The sequence below is a fragment of the Geotrypetes seraphini genome, chromosome 9 (assembly GCF_902459505.1).
Source record: "Geotrypetes seraphini chromosome 9, aGeoSer1.1, whole genome shotgun sequence".
Lineage (NCBI taxonomy): Eukaryota > Metazoa > Chordata > Amphibia > Gymnophiona > Dermophiidae > Geotrypetes > Geotrypetes seraphini.
In genome coordinates this window covers 58,929,802-58,942,908 of record NC_047092.1, presented here as the reverse complement: position 1 = coordinate 58,942,908, position 13,107 = coordinate 58,929,802, and the positions used below count along the sequence as shown (strand labels likewise).

Here is a 13,107-nt window from a genome sequence, read left to right as displayed (position 1 = left end):
CAGCTTTCTTCTTTGAATCAGCTTTCTGAGACACAGGATAAAATATATATCTCTGAACAGGTCCCCAGGAAACTTCATTCCACTGTGATTACTTACACTCTGTATAGCTGTTAAAAAGTGAAAATTAGCTCTTATAACTGATTCGGTCCCTTTAGCAAATCATTTTATAGTGAAACCTGCTGGGTACTATGGCTGACCCTTTCCTACTGCCTTAGAGAAAAGAAAAAAATTTCTGCTGTCCAAACACAATCACATGAAAATTATTTCTCTGCTTTCCTTAAAGGAATGATACCCTTAGATATGAATATAAAACACATTTTTTCTTGCTTTTTTACTTTTGAGTATCTTAATCCCTGATTATATTTGCCTCCTAAAAACATGCAAAAGCAAATGATCATGTGACGTAGCTTAAAGCAACATAGTTGCAAATTTCAAGATGTATAAAATATGAGGTGTAAAGCTGGGGTATCAAATTAGGGACCTGCGTTAAAGTGTCCAAAATGTCAATGCACATTATCTTTTGATGAGATGTTTTTCTTTTCTGCAGGACCACCAAGTCTGGAATACAAAGCCTTTAGAGAAAAGAAGTTTCCTAATAAGCCTATATGCACTGATAAGCTGCAATACTCAAGGCAAAATCCTAGATAGGGCAGGACCAGTGGATCCTGGAGAAAGTTCAGATGGAAGCATGTAGCCTGTGCGCACGGCTTCAGTGACAACTATCTGGGTACTGTAGACATTACAATTCTATATCTGCTCCTTTCTGCAGAGTTTCAGGAATGGTGATCTCCACATAGGGGCTGGGTACATGAGTATAGTATGCCTGTCTGATCAGTGGCGTAGTAAAAGGGGGGTGGAGGGGCAGGCCATGCCAGGCACCGTCTTCACGGGGGGTGCTGGCACCGGTTCCTCTCCTCCTCCCCTGTGTACCTCGTTAAATGTTCACCAGCATGAGCAGCATCTTCCACTTGCTGCTCGCACCGGCGTCGTCTCCCTCCTGATGTCACTTCCTGGCCATGGGACCAGGACGTGATGTTAGAAGGGAGCCGAGGTGGGTGCGAGCAACTTATGGAAGGTGCTGCTCATGCTGGTGAATATTTCAAGAAGTACATGGGGTTGGGGGGGGGGCGCTCAAGTGAATGGGAATAGTGGGGGGCAACCACTCCAGGCGCCAACCTCTCATACTACACCAGTGTCTGATATCACCAGTATGCTTCTGGTAGACCTGAATAACATTCCTTATCCTTGTGCACCTTGTATTCCACCAGGGTCGTTAGGCTTATATTATCCCTCATCTCAAATCGCTTTATTGGCTCCCTGTCCACTTCCACATACAGTTCAAACTCCACTTACTGACCTACAAGAGTACTCACTCTGTGGCTCCTCAATATCTCTCCTCTCTTATAGAAACATGATGGGAGACAAAGGCTGCAGTAACCATTAACTCTTCCTCTCTCTAAGAGATCCCATGTGCCTATCCCACACCTTCTTGAATACAGACACAGTCTCTGTCTCCACCACTTCTTCTACCCTTTCTGAAAAATGTATTTCCTTAGATTACTCCTGAGCCCATCTCCTCTTAACTTCATCCTATGCCCTCTCATTGCAGAAATTGCTTTCAAATGAAAGAGGCTCATGTGCATTTATGCCACATAGGTATTTAAACGTCTCTATCATATCTCCCCTCTCCCTCCTTTCCTCTAAAGTATATATATTGAGATCTTTAATCTGTCCCCATATGCCTTATGACAAAGAAGACACACCATTTTAGTAGCCTTTCTCTGGACCGACTCCATCCGTTTTATATCTTTTTGAAGATGTGTGGACTCCAGAATTGTACACAATATTCTAAATGAGGTCTAACCAGAGACTTATACAGTGGCATCAATACCTCCTTTTCCTACTAGCCATACCTCTTTCTATGTACACTAGCATCCATCTAGCTTTCACTATCACCTTTTCATCCTGTTTGACCACCTTAAAACCATCACATACAATCACACCCAAGTCCACTCTTCTGTCGTGCACATAAGTTCTTCACCTCCTAAACTGTACTGTTACTTGGGTTTTTATAGCCCAAATGCATGACCTTGCATTTCTTAGCATTAAATTTTTGCTGCCAAATTTCATATCATTCTTCAAGCTTCGTTAGGTCTTTCTTCATGTTATTCATACCAACCGGGGGATCATGCAGGCCTTTTTCTGCCATTATTTACTACGGGCCTCGTCTATCAAACTGCACTAGCAGTTTTTAGCACAGGAGCCACTCTGAATTGCCCGCACTGCTCCCGAAACTCATAGGAACTCTATGAGCGTCGGGAACATCATGGGCCATTCAGCGCGGCTCACCACACTACAAATTGCTAGCACAGTTTGATAGAAGAGGCCCTATGTTACTATGTAACCTCTCATCTACCTGTTTCCCATTTGTACATTAACCAGGAGCCTCATCCCTAAGCCAGGGAATATGGAGTATGATGTCAGTCTCTCAGATTTACTGCAGATACTTGCATCCTGTTAAAGAGAGCTTTCTTCTGGAGTTTAAAAGATTTAACGTGTAAGGCTAATTATCGAGGTGAAAATTCATTTTAATCAAGGCTGGGCCATCCAATATGATGGAGAATATTCCAGGATCTTTCTGCCACATTTTAATAAGAACATAAGAATTGCCGCTGCTGGGTCAGACCAGTGGTCCATCGTGCCCAGCAGTCCGCTCACGCGGCGGCCCTTAGGTCAAAGACCAGTGCCCTAACTGCATATGTTCTGATTCAACAGGAACTTGTCTAACTTTGTCTTGAATCCCTGGAGGGTGTTTTCCCCTATAATAGCCTCCGGAAGAGCGTTCCATTTTTCCATCACTCTCTGGGTGAAGAAGAACTTCCTTACGTTCGTACGGAATCTATCCCCTTTCAACTTTAGAGATTGCCCTCTCATTCTCTCTACCTTGGAGAGGGTGAACAACCCTTTCTTTTCTGCTAAGTCTATTCCCTTCATTATCTTGAATGTTTCGATCATGTCCCCTCTCAGTCTCCTCTTTTCAAGGGAGAAGAGGCCCAGTTTCTTCAATCTCTCACTGTATGGCAACTCCTCCAGCCCCTTAACCATTTTAGTCGCTCTTCTCTGGACCCTTTCAAGTAGTACTGTGTCCTTCTTCATGTACGGCAACCAGAGCTAGATGCAGTATTCCAGGTGAGGGCATATCATGACCCAGTACAGTGGCATGATAACCTTCTCCGATCTGTTCGTGATCCCCTTCTTAATCATTCCTAGCATTCTTTTTGCCACTTGGTATTTGAAGATCTTATCTTTCTCCACTTAATGTGCAGGATAATCACTTAGCACTCAGACCTCTTATCAATGCTGTTCTTGTATTTTTATTTTTACCATTATGTCCGGTTCTCCTGCATCATCTGTAACTTGAATATTTCAGGTAGTCATAATTAGAGAATGATATGGGGACAAATTTTTCCCCATCTCCCTGGGAACTCATTTTTCCATCCTGTCCTGGCAAATTCTTTTCTTGTCCCTGTCCCATTCCTGCAAGCTCTGTCCTCATCTGCGCAATCCTCAAACACTTTAAAATTATAAGGGTTCAAGGCTTGTGCGGTTAAGGCAGAGCTTACAGGAATGGGGCAGGGACAGTGACAGCAACAAAATTCGGGATGGGATGGAGAAATTGAGTTCCTGTGGGGATGGTGAAAATTTTGTTCCCGTGTCATTCTCTAGTTATAACCTCTTTATATACAATTATTCTCTTAGAGTCTTAGATTCCAAAAATTTTCTGATATGGTAATTGTTTAAAATGTCTCATATTTAAAATGATTTAACTGGGCAGAAGAATCTTTTGCCCGGTTAATTTATACTGACTGGGTGATCCCTAGATTTTCAGCACCACAGGGGGTCCAAGAGCAGAATCTGGGCAGAGCCAGGAGTTACCCAGGTAGCAATGAGTTTTAGTCCTTTAGTAGAGTAAGTCCCAAATGGAGAATTATAGATGTGGTTAAAGTAGGGTGGGAGGGAGGAGATAGTGACAGAATACTGGCAAGGAAAGAGCTGCACTGGATCTTTGAAGCAAATACGGTGGTTCCCCCGGCTTAAATGAAGAAAACGAATGGCTAGTAGTAGCAGATTGATCTTATGTTATTTTGCTATGCTAGAGATAATCCCCTCTGAATTCATGTGGGAGGATAATATCTATTACAGGGTCTTTGAATTAAATTCCTTTGTTACACAGGTTTCCCTTAATGTAATGATGTCATCATGAGGCAGCTTTCCCCTTTAAATGTGAGAGAACGCCGCGGCCATTTTTAAAATGAGAGTTTGCAACTGAGTAGCGCCAGCAGGTCCTTTCGGCCCGACAGGTATGTGTTTAAGCTGTTATGAATTTTTTTTTTTTTAGTAACAAGCTGTTTTTGTGTCACAGCACATTTATTATTTGACCCACCTCAGCCCTGATGAAAGATAATGAAACAAATGTTTGTTGGATGAGGTGTCGTTGCAATCAATAAGCCAAGCTAAGTAACAGCTTTGATTTACTTGTTTTCATTGCTATTCAATTCAAACATTTAGAAAATTGAGAAAAGACAAGAGAAAAAAGAGAAAATGATTAAGTAAAACTGCACAAGGGTATAAAAAGAAAAAAAAAAAGTAGAAAAAAATTATTCTCCAGCATTTGGATTGATGACGAGTTCAGCCAGCTCAAGTTAGAATACTTGCTGGCATTCTGATGATCCAGCTGAAGTTGGTTGGTTAGTTGCATGTTTATAATACTAGGTGGATGCAATAGATGTGAGTGAATGAAAAATCATATGGTAACAAGATTTATTAACATAGATTGACTTCTGGCATTAGCCATATCTACTGTGGAATTAGGCGGCCTAAAGCGTCTACGGAAATGCAATTCTGGTGCCGATTTTTAATGCAATTGTACATTTTTGAATAAAGCCTGCATCTTGAACATCACCATCTCCACAGATCTTTTTGTTTTCGCTGTTATTTACATTGCCTATGGGATTAAAGGGTCAATTTTTGTTTGTTCTTCGCCAATTTTTTAGGTGCCAGTAGACGCCTTGAAACTCAATTAAAAACATCATATAAATGGGCGGTTTTATTTTACTGAGCTTGGGTGCCTACTAGCACCTAAATAATTGGCACTGGTTAGAGCCTTATTGCCAATATTCAGTGGCAATGCCTAGCTAAGTGCCACTGAATATCAGCAACTAAAGCACTCGGAATAATTTAATTGTTCAGGTCTGAATATCTAGCTCTTAAACAAGTGGCCCTTTCAAAAATGTTTCCACAGTGCCACCATAATTCATTTTTATCATTTTGCTCAAAATATTTATAGATTTTCTGGGTTGGCCTCAGACAAAAGTGAAGAATAAATAAAGAAAATTAATAGTTCCAGCTAGCAGGAAGAAATGCATACAACTGTGACAATAATATCTACCACGTTTAAACAAAATCCTTAGAGTATTAATTTTGTACTGCCGCTGAGGACAAATGCATAATTAAAATAAACTGTTTTCCAAAAATAAGAAAGGTTAAAATTCAGCAGTGTTTCAATTAAAATGGTCCTGAATTTAAAATAGTTTTCATTTTCTTATACCCAGAGGTCATGAAACATATTTGCATCTCCCAGAAATGCAACTGAGAGGTGTAATGCAAAAATCTGAGATTGGTGCTGATTCTCTGAATTAATTGATGATTTCTTGTGCCTGAGTTGTCATAGTAAGGAATGGAAGTTTGAAATGATAATTTCTATAAAATATAACCAGATGATTTAAAAAATATTTTTTTCCAGTTGTAAATCTTGCTTTAAAAACAAGAAAAAAACCTGCCGATGGAAATGTACAAGGACAGGAATCTTTATTAAAAAAAAACATATAAATTTGTAATCCTTTAAAAATGGCTCTCATATACATGGAATGCGGACCCTACATGGTCCGTGTTTCGGAGAAACACTTCTTCCTCAGAGGTCCGAGATGTCGGATGTATCACATGTAGAGAGTAATACGGAAAACAACGTAGTAATATGGTCATCAAAATTTTCAAGACTAATGTAGGAAAAACCTCCATCTGAGCTGACGCGCTGAGTGAGTCCGGCTGCCGAAAGTGAAAGAAAAAAAACCTTGCTTTATACATGGAAAAAAGATCTTATAAATGCCACATGTTTAGGTCCTGATAAATTATTTTCCCCTTAAACACAAAGCTTTATCAGGACCTAAACATGTGGCATTTATAAGATCTTTTTTCCATGTATAAAGCAAGTTTTTTTTTCTTTCACTTTCGGCAGCCGGACTCACTCAGCGCGTCAGCTCAGATGGAGGTTTTTCCTACATTAGTCTTGAAAATTTTGTAGTTTAATAAGCGTCCAAATAACTTAAAAGGAATACTCTTAGAAACAATCCACAATGGGTGTATACAGTCACAAATGACCCACAGGATAGAATCAAATAATGTAGTCAATAAAAATGACCCAACATGGGCTATGTTTCATCAAAATAGCAATACCTTCCTCAGGGGTCTTATAGGGATCCTTGGCTGTCATAAACATAATAAACATCAGTCACAAAAATCCAAACATGGCAGAGGGAAGGCCCCGGTAGGGATGGCCACAAAGCAGCCAGTTCAGAGCGCTGCAGCCACTGCTGTTTTTGGAGACTTCAGAGGTACAGTATGTCAGTCTCACAGTAGGAGGGTCAGTGGGGTTCTGCTGCACAGAGGGATGGGAGGGAGGGTAGGAAAGATGCTGCACATGGGGGGAGGAGGGAGAAAGAAAAAGGGAAGAATTAGGGTGGAGGAGAGGAAGGGAGAGATGATTGTTGTTCTCGTACATGAAAAAAAATAAAATAAGACATCCCGGAAATAAGCCCTAATGCGTTTTTTTGACCCCCAAATTAATATGACACTGTCTTATATTCAGGGAAACATGGTAGGTAAGAGGCTATAAACAAACAACACAGCACACAAGCCTCCAATGGATCATTTGTATTGTATGCATTATTTGGTTTTTATCTTGTGGGTTACTTATAACTGTATACTCCCTTTATGGATTGTTTTATTGTTTTCAAGTTAATTGGACACTTATTTACTACTACTATTTATTATTTCTATAGCACTGAAAAGCACATGCAGTGCTGTACATTTAACATACAATAGACGGTCCCTACTCAGAAGAGCTTACAATCTAATTTGGATAGACAGACAGGACATCTCAGGGTTGGGGATATTCTGGTAGTAGAAATTATACAATGGGTATAGGTATCTGACAGCAGTGAATGGGAATTAAGAGTTGAAAGCAGTTTCAAAAAGTGGGTTTTTAGCTTAGATTTGAATACTGCTAGAGACGGAGCATGACGTATTGATTCAGGCAGCCTGTTCCAGGCATAAGGCATGGCAAGAAAGAAGAGATGGAGTCTGGAGTTGGCAGTGGAAGAGTTAAGTGAAGAGAGATATTGGGGGGGCTATAGAGTAAATGCACTTGTAAGTCAGTAAGAGGAGTTTGAACTGTATTTGGAAACGGATGGGGAGCCAGTGAAGTGACTTGAGGAGTGGGTTAATGTGAGTCATGCAGCAGCATTTTGAATGGATTGAAGGGGTGAGGGACGGATGTACGGGAGGCCTGAGAGAAGTACATTGCAGTAGTCTAAGTGTGAGGTGATGAAAGCATGGATAAGGGTTTTGGTAGTGTGTTCAGAGAGGAGAGGTCAGATTTTGGTAATATTATAGAGGAGGAAGGGACAGGTTTTGGCAGTTTGTTGGATCTGAGCAGAGGAGAGAGGAGTCAAAGATCACCATGAGGTTGTGAGCTGATGAGATAGGGAGGAGGAGAGTGTTATCCACAGAAATAGAGAATGGCAAGGCGGGTGGGGGGGGGAGTTTAGGTGGAAAGTTGAGGAGTTCAGTTTTAGCCATATTCAGTTTGATATGGCAGTGAGACACCCAAACGGCAATGTCAATTAGGCAGGCTGAGATTCGGGCCTGAGTTCCTGATATCTGGTATGGAGAGGTAGATCTGGGAGTCATTGGCATAGAGGTGATATTGAAAACCATAGGAGGAGATCAGTGAGATAGTGGATATAAACGGAAAAGAGGAGAGGGGCCCAGGGGTACACTGATAGACAGTGGGATGGCAGCGGAGGAGGATCCACCGTAACATACACTGAAAATACGATTGGAGAGATAGGAAGAAAACCAGGAGAGAGCAGAACCCTGCCCAAAATCCTCCTCATCTACAAATTGTACCATCATAGGGGAAAAGTGTGGTAAGTGGTTAAAGGTACAGCCTCAGCACCTCAAGGTTGGGGGTTCAAACCCACACTGTAGTAAAGTGACTTAAGGAGAGGGGTGACATGAGTGTAGCAAGGTTGGTAGAAGATGAATCGTGCAACAGAGTTTTGAACAGATTGCAAGGGGGAGAGGCGACACTGCGGGAGACCAGTTAGAAGTAGATTGCAGTAATCTAAGCGTGAGGTTACGAGAACGTGGACAAGGGTCTGGGTAGTATGCTCATCACTTTTACACTACTTTTACAATATTATTGGTGGGAAAAATACCATGGAGTGGTGATAATGAAATGGTATGGCAGAAAATGCAATGTTAAAATTATACTTTCTTCATTAAAATATGTCTGATAGCTTTGTAGATTCCTAGGATCCAGGTCCTTTAATGGATAGTCACATTCTTTGAAAAGGAATGCCACAGCTGTCAACATTTCTTTTTCCTCCGTCAAGCTTTTTGTATTGTTTGACAAGCCTCCCCTCTGGTTGCTGAGCAACCACGACACGAATGCTATGCATGTCAATCACCCATTAACTGTCATCATATTGTTTTGCTTTTTTCTTTTTCTTAAAATAATAATAATAAAAGCCCCAGTGCACAAATATTATCTGATGAGCTTGTCAAATCTTAATAAAAATTTTAAGACTGTCAGGATCCGAGTCTAGCAAAAGAAATGGTACAAAACTACATTAGTTTAGACAATCTAAACAGTGATCCTGAACCTCTAATCCATTAATAATACAACAAACCTTTAAACGAAATGATAGAACATGAATTCTTATGGGCTTTATTTCACTTCTGTACTCCTAGGACAAAATATTATGTGAAGTAAATAAACAAAGGGGTCAAAATTCAACAGCATTTATCTGGAATGACATAAGATGCCATAAGTCTGCTGCCACAGTTTCCTTAAGCTTGTTTTTAACTAGCTTTGATTTATTTTTCATTAGAATAGCACTTAAAATGTGAAGCCCCCCCTAGTGGCAGAGTGATGTAATTACATTTTAAAGAAATTATGCTTTTACCAAACTTCAGTAAAAAGTGGCCGTAGCACATCCTTATACAGGTTGTTCCTGAGTTCTAAGGCCATTTTTTTACCATGAGGTAAAGTGGGCAATTTTCCTATTTTTATTATTAATGACCAAGTGTTAATTTTCCCATTAGTGCATGAGACCCTACTGCTACCCATCATGTAGGAGATAAGGGCTCACACACTAAACATGCATTAATGAGTTAGTGCATAGCAATGTAGATGTGCTGATTAACACATAATATGCCCATTCACCTCCCCCAGACCCACTCCCAATACTAACAATTACATTTTATTTCATAGCAGATGGGTACCATATTTACATAACTGAACTTTTCTCCTTCTCAGCCAACAGCCACAAGAGAAGCTCACATCGTGGAAGCAGCGAGTGTAGGCAGCGGCTGAGGAAGCAGGAGAGGCAGACGGAGAAGAAAGGAGGTGATATAAGGAGGTAAAATCATCAGAGGAGGAAGCAGGGGCTAGCGGCAGCGCGGAGCGGGTAGCGAGAGGTAGCTCCACCCACCCGCACCGCGTCACCAGCAGCGTCAGTGCCCGGACTCCCCCTTAGAAGGAGGGGCCAGCGGCGCTAAGGTTTTCATAGCCGCGTGGGGGCAGCGAGTGTAGGCAGCGGCTGAGGAAGCAGGAGAGGCAGACGGAGAAGAAAAGAGGTGATATCAGGAGGTAAAATAATCGGAGGAGGAAGCAGGGGCTAGCGGCAGCACGGAGCGGGTAGCGAGAGGTAGCTCTGCCCACCCACACCGCGTCACCAGCAGCGTCGGTGCCCGGATTCCCCCTTAGAAGGAGGAGCTAACGGCGTGCAGCCGTTTGGCGCGCAGCAAAGGCGCTCGCCTTAGCGAGAGCGCCTTTGCGAAGAGCCTTAAAAAGAGCCAGACCACTACGCCCAAGAACACACACAAGGAGAATCAGCACAAAGGATCAAAGAGAAGAGACGAGCAGAGGGACAGAAGTACAGCAGCGGGAACAGAAGACAGGTAAAAGGTAGGCCCAGGAGAAAGGCCCAAGAGGTAACATACACCTCGGCACATAGGACAGCGGCAGAAAAGCACACACAAGCGAATAGAGAACACACTCAAGCAGAGAACTCACACAAGAAGAGCAGTAAAGACAAAGGGTTAAGGAGAGGCAAGCTCAAACAAAAGGCTCTGGCAGGCACAGAGGGCTAGGAAGGGAAGGACAACGCACTCATACAAGCAGCAGGAAGCATAAAACGTAGAGGATCAGGAAGACACAGGAATAGGAGCGAGGGCACTAGCAAGAGCACAGGAACTTCTAGAAGGAGGACAAGAATGGAAGCTGCAGGAGCCCAGGGATTGAGCTTCCCAGTGTACTGCACAGACTGCCACATGTACGACTACCTCCCTTCGGGAAGGCAGTCGGATGTGTGCGGACGATGTCAGGAACTGAAGAGCTTGAAGAGAGAAGTCAGTCATCTGAGGCACAGGATCCGGGAACTGGAGGGACTCTACATCCCAGAAGACCACTTCCAGACAGACGATTACCCTACGAGAGAGAGGCACATCGAGGAACAAGTCAGAGAACTTGAGAAGTTCATTGAAGACGCCTACAGGAGTGTGGAAGAGCATCGAGGAGGGGAGAAGTTCACTGAGGACGACTACGGGAGGTTGGAAGAGCAAGAACACGAGCAGCACAGGAACAAGGCGGATGCACAGAACAGAGGACACGAACCATCTGACACTGAGGCAGAAGGATCCCATGGAGAGAACATTCAGGAGGAAGAGGCAAGACCCTACCAGCGCCTTGAGGGAGAAGAAACAAGAACCACCAAGGACACTGGCCTGCGACCACAGCGGAGACTGAAAAAAGGGAAATCTGCGATCCTGGTGGGAGACTCGATTTTAAGACAGGTGGACAGTCACATCGCAGGAGGGAGAGAGGATCGGCTGGTGACCTGCCTCCCAGGAGCAAGAACCATGGACATCATCGACAGAATTGAAAGGATCCTGGAGGGAGCGGAGACAGAAGAGACGGCAGTGTTAGTCCACGTCGGAGAGGAGAGTCGGGGCGGGCGAAAGGAGAGTCGGGATGGCCAGAGGAGAGTCGGGGTGGGTGAAAGGAGAGTCGGGCGGCGACGGGAGAGTCGGGCAGCATGCGCGGTATACGGGTGTGCGCGGTATATAAAAATTTCTGTACATAAATTTGTGTTTTCCGCGCGCTATACCCGTGTGCGCGTTTTACACGGGTGCGCATTATCTACGTGAAAATACGGTATACCATCATTTTGTAGAAGACAACTGCAGGCCATGGATTCAAAGAGAAGATGCAATATTCAGAGTGGGATAGATTTTTGTAAAAAACCCAAAAGTAAGAGGGCGAATGACCCACAGGTTGAATGAAGACAATGTTATTCAGCAGATTGGACAATAACAGGAGACTCCCAGATTCAGCTCCAACAGTGTACAAAAGCCAACACACATATTTACACTTCCAAAGAAGGTATAAATGTGTGCACATACCCATATATTTTATAAAATATACACTTACACAAACACACACCACAATTCCTACTTTGCTCTGCCCAAACTATATTTATGTATTTATTTAAAACATTTTTAATCTGCCTTTATCCAAGGCGGATCATAGTATTACATACATATTTCAGGACGTGCACAACATAAAGATCCCCTACGTCAGCAAAAATCATAAGATTATACCATTTCAACCTACAAACTACATCTCAATGGCTCATTTACTGCATTACTTCAATCAAGCAACACAAATCGAATAACATACACAAAAGATGATATACACATATCACTTAAAAGTAAGTGCACAGGTTCCTCCTCATTCTGTAAATGATGTCAAAAGACAGATGCACAATTGGGTGCATGGTTATAGAATAGGGTCTTTTAAGTGCATAAACTAATTGGCTTACTTGGCTCTTAATTGGTGATAACTATCAATAATTAGCCTTTACAAGCACCAAGTGGCACTAATTAGTAATTATGCATGGAACTGTTCTACAACCCTGTTCAATAAAGAGCATGCTAATTTCTCTAGCACACAACTCCAAAGGGAAGGAGGAAGGGACTTATATACCACCTTTTTGTGATTATACATTCAAAGCAGTTTATATATATATATATAGGAGAAGTGGCCAAGGAAAGGACATGGTTAGGTCAGGGGCGTACCCAATATTTACGAGGGGCTGCTGAAAAGTTCTCAGCCCAACCAAGAAGAGAATGATATGGAGCCGTGAAACTTACATGCTTTTCTTGACACTTTTTTTGTTGGTTGGGTCAGGGGCGTGCCAAGGAAAGAACATGGTTGGGTCAGGGGCATGCCCGGTACTTTTGAGGGGCTGTTGAAAAGTTCTCAGCTCAACTGAGAAACTTACATTGTTTTTTTTTTTACACTTTTTTTTTATTTCAATGATATGAAACAAACTGAAAAGTATCAAGAAAAATGTGAAATAACTTGTAAGTTTCAAGGCTCTACATTATTCTCTTCTTGGATGAGTTGAGAACTTTTCAGCGGCCCCTTTTATAGAATACGTACGTGGATAAATACCAGTAGTTAGGCATGAGCATTTATACCAATGAAAATGCAGACTTAAACTAGTATTGTATAACAGCAGTTCTGCACAGAACAGCCATTATAGAATTTTAAACACATGAAATTTTATAAAACACTTTTCTGTGTGCAAAATAGGTTTTACACAAGGAAAAGCTTTATAAAAATCATTGCCCATTATTCTAACTTCAATTTAAACAGCAATATTAAGACCCTTAGCTGCTGCATGGAGATTCAGAATG

General features: G+C 42.1%; 1 long non-coding RNA gene across 1 annotated transcript in view; it reads left to right on the top strand.

The window, feature by feature from the left end:
• Positions 1 to 13,107, top strand: part of LOC117367060 — an 89,449-nt gene that overhangs the window by 67,440 nt on the left and 8,902 nt on the right. Inside the window, exons 2-3 of the long non-coding RNA XR_004540685.1 lie at positions 548 to 727; positions 4,235 to 4,361. This is a non-coding gene — a long non-coding RNA (uncharacterized LOC117367060). The remainder of the gene's footprint in view (positions 1 to 547; positions 728 to 4,234; positions 4,362 to 13,107) is intronic.